Source organism: Humulus lupulus, chromosome 4 (genome assembly GCF_963169125.1).
Source record: "Humulus lupulus chromosome 4, drHumLupu1.1, whole genome shotgun sequence".
In the NCBI taxonomy this organism is placed as follows: Eukaryota; Viridiplantae; Streptophyta; class Magnoliopsida; order Rosales; family Cannabaceae; genus Humulus; species Humulus lupulus.
This window is the reverse complement of record NC_084796.1, coordinates 216,211,345-216,215,644: the sequence shown is the minus strand read 5'-3', so window position 1 is coordinate 216,215,644 and position 4,300 is coordinate 216,211,345. Positions and strand designations below refer to the sequence as shown.

Sequence of the window (4,300 nt, the reverse complement as noted above, 5' to 3'; positions counted from 1 at the left end):
CATTTCATAGGAGATATCTTCAGGAAGACTTGATCTTCGACTTTGAATTCCACATCACGTCGCTTGGCATCCACATAGCTTTTCTGATGGCTTTGAGCAGTGAGCATACGCTTCCTAATCAGCGCTACTGCTTCTTGAGCTTTTCTAACAGCTTCGGGACCAAGGAGCTGCCTTTCTCCTACCTCGTCCCAGTGTAGCGGCGATCGACACCTTCTTCCATAAAGTAATTCATAAAGTGCCATCCCGATCGTTGACTGGTAGCTATTGTTGTAGGAGAATTCTATCAGCGGTAAGTACTTATTCCATGATCCTCCGAAATCATGTACACAAGCGCATAGCATATCTTCTAAAATCACTACTACAAAAAAGGTTTTTTTAGGACTAGCATTGCGAGTCCTAAAAATTTTTTTAGGACTCACGGGGCGCGAGTCCTAAAAAACTGTCGTTGCGAGTCCTAAAAAATCTGTGCGAGTCCTAAAAACATTCTTTTAGGACTCGCTTTGCGAGTCCTAAAAACTTAATTAAAGGCACTCAACCAAATTTTTTAGGACTCGCGGGTAATTTTTTAGGACTCGATTTGCATGCCCTTAAAAGTAATTTTTTTTAAAAAAAAAATACAGCTACAATTTTAATTTTAATTTAAAAATATATATCCATTTGAGTGTCGAATATGTATCAAAAGAATTCTGAAAAGAAAATACTAAAAAATTGGCAAAAAAATTTTACGAAATAAATTTAAAATTTCTAAACATGTATTGGAATTAGCTAGCTATAATATCATTCATTTTGCTCTAACCAATTGTAAAAATGACATTGCCCATTCTTCTCTAACTTCGTCAATTTCTTGAGTATCATATGGTTTGTCGGAGGTGAACTGAAAAAAAAAACGAAAATTTAATTATAATTATATTAGTGGTAATAAATTCAAAGCATATATAAAAATTGTACTAAATTAATACTATGTAGTTGTATATTGTTTATTACCTCTTTTGACAACAAAAGTTTGATATTATTACCCTATATTATAAATAAAAAATTATTAGCCTATATTATTTTTAGTGTTTTAAACATTCTAGTTCCCTATATTATTTATTTATATAACCATTAATTAAACTCTCTGGGAAAACAATGAAATGTATCCAAACAATTAAAGTATTCATACAAGAAAACTCTAAAAATATTGTATCTAGCCTCACTTCAAGGTGGAACAGCCCGAGGAAGCTCAAGGAAGAATCATTCTCTAGAAGGAATGAGAATGAAATTTATAGATAATGTGTGGAATTAGAATGTTACATTTATCAACTCGTATACATTTAAGAGCCTTGATTAATTATGTCTATAGTAAGTGGAATATCCATAATCAAATTGTACCTGAAGCAACCCCAATATTATATATATGATTAATTAATGAAACCAATTAACTTGTATGAAAAGCTTATATATTAGTTTAACATTTGATATTTGTAATTAATTAATTAATTAAGCTTTGATTAATTAATAATTACCTCTTTGTGATTCCAATGTCATGGCAAATTGGACACCGATTGAGCTTTAGATCCGCTCTATGAACTAGATTCTTTCCATCAGCTGAATTAAAATTTATAATTACAAATATTAAAAATATAATCACTAATAATTAAGATATATATATATATAGTGTGTGTGTGTTTTCATCTATATATATATATACCTGAAATTACTCCTATTTCAAGATAAGGCTTCGTTTGTAATGTAGAAAGATCCCAATTGCCTAATGTTTGTAATGTAGAAATGTCAATCTCTTGAGGCATGTGATTTTCTGCGATGGAATAAGTTGTGCAACAGGGAAAGGGGGACATGAATAGCCAGGCTTTGATGGAGCATACAAACAGATGGAACAGAAAAAATCTCAAGTAAAAGAGAAAAATAGAAATATTTGAGGTAGGAAGGGAGCATACCTCTCTTATCTGAGGTTCAAACCCCATGTCAAGCATTCTGTCAGCTCAACCTCATCTAGAACAACAAATGAAACTCTTGAAAGTGAACTATTTCCTTGCTTAAAATGATCTATAAATCTCCCAGGAGTAGCAACAACTATATCAACTCCAGCACGGAGCTCAGACCTCTGTTTTGGCATCCAGCAGTGAAATCAGTCAAACACATATTGATATGGGCTTTTTCACGAGGACAGAAAGTGCATTCCATACACCCAAAGAACGGTGTATTTCAGACTTAAGATAAAAGAGAAGTCGAAATTGAAATTAAGGGTACACATCCTACCATAAAGAATAAGATATCAATTAAATATTTAATTAATAACTCATTAGTTAGAACATAAAATTTAAATTATAGGAAAATAACAACAACATATGAGAAATGTCAAAAATAAATAAATAAACAATATAGATCAACATAATCCACCCAACAGTATTCCCTTTGACCACACAGGGGAGAACTTAAGTAAACAATAAAACTATAAATCCACATCAGTCACCTGGTCAGATATATTAGTTCCACCAACAACAATTGCAGTTTTAAATGACTCGAGAGATTTGCTAAAAGCCTTAACCTGTAAAGTAAAAAACAGAAACTCATTATTATGACACAGAATCAATACACAGTGACAGCACAATATACTCAATTATCTTGAACATATATATCATGTTCAATAACATTAATATCCAAATGGCGAACGAAAAAGGGTGCTTAAAACTGAAACATATAGAATCTACAAAATGTAAAGTAGGAATTCTACTTGAAAATAGAAACTACCATAATGAGACACCTGAAACAGTTCTACTCACATAAGATGCAATGAGGAAAGGAATACACACCCAGGCTTATATAATTATATGTAAAATAAGATGACTCTAAACAGATTCAATTGCAGTTATAATTATCGAAACCACTTATCTCATTCATTATTGCATAATTTAATAGTTTACTATGAAGTTCCAAAAATAATTATTACCACATCTTATTAATAGGTCATTGGTTTGCTCCCATCTTAAAATCAACTACAACTACCAGCTAAGATCAGATGACTCTAAACAGGCTTAACTGCAGTTATATTTATCAAACCACTTATTACCACATATTACAAATATCTCATTCATAGTAGCATTGGATTATTTAATAGAGTACAATGGAGTGCCAGTGGCAAAAATAATTAGGACCACAGATTACAAAATATCTCACTGGTTTGCTCCATCTAAAAATCAACTAGAATACCTCCTTCTCAATTTGTTGAGCAAGCTCTCTAGTATATATATATATTATTTTGATTGATATATCATATATATATATATGTCTCTGAAATTATAATATATATATTTATATAAGCAAACAAATAAAAAGAAGAAGCAATATACAGATCTCAACCCACGGCTGGAACCGTGAGCAATCAGCACCGCCGGAGCCGAGAACCTGCACCGCCGGAGCCGAAAACCTGCACCGCCGGAGCCGAGACCCTGCACCGCCAGAGAGCCTGCTGGAGCCGAGACCTGCGCCGCCGTGAGTGCTGGAGCCGTGCGCCGCTGTGAGTGCTGGAGCCGTGCACCGCCGTGAGTGCTGGAACGCTGGAACCGCCGTCGACGCCGCCGAGAATGCTGGAACGTCACTGCCGTCGAGCACCACCTGCTGCCGTTCATCTCCTTCAGCCTTGGTCATGCCGTTCAGCCGTTCATCTCCTTGTGTGGCTGCTGTGAGTATAAGTAACCCTATAAAACCCCAAATGTGTATAGTTTTTTTAAGTATATATATGTGTAACCCGAAATATATGGCTGTTTTTGAGAGTTTTACTTAAAATATTTAAGGGTTTGTTTTGGGAGTCCTAAATACTTTTAGGACTCTCAGTGAGTCCTAAAAAAGTATTAAAGACTCCCAAAGAAAGTCCTTAAAATTATTAAGTAAGATATATTTTTTTTTTAGCCCAGATTTTGTAGGACTCGCAAATTCTTTTAGGACACTCATTGCGAGTCCTAAAAGAGTATTAAGGACTTATTTTTTTTAGGACTCGCAAATTCTTTTAGGACACTCATTGCGAGTCCTAAAAGAGTATTAAGGACTCCCAAAGCAAGTCCTTAAAAATATTAAGTAAAACACTTATTTTTATAGCCCAGATTTTTTTAGGACTCGCATTTTCTTTTAGGACACTCATTGCGAGTCCTAAATTGTGTTTTTTCAGGACTCTCAATGAGTGTCCTAAAAACTTCATAAATATTTTTAAGGACTTGCATTTATGTGCGTGTCCTAAAAAAGTGTCCCGTAAAGATTATTTTGTAGTAGTGAATCTGTATGGTGCGCTCGGACTAACCGTAGG

At 34.1% G+C, this 4,300-nt stretch overlaps 1 long non-coding RNA gene across 1 annotated transcript; it reads right to left on the bottom strand.

The window, feature by feature from the left end:
* Positions 1-1,987: 1,987 nt before the first annotated feature.
* On the bottom strand, positions 1,988-3,243 carry LOC133829407 (uncharacterized). The gene is made up of 3 exons (XR_009891751.1): positions 3,211-3,243; positions 2,474-2,548; positions 1,988-2,104 (listed from the first exon to the last, which is right to left on the bottom strand). It is a non-coding gene; the product is annotated as an uncharacterized LOC133829407 (long non-coding RNA).
* Positions 3,244-4,300: the final 1,057 nt, after the last annotated feature.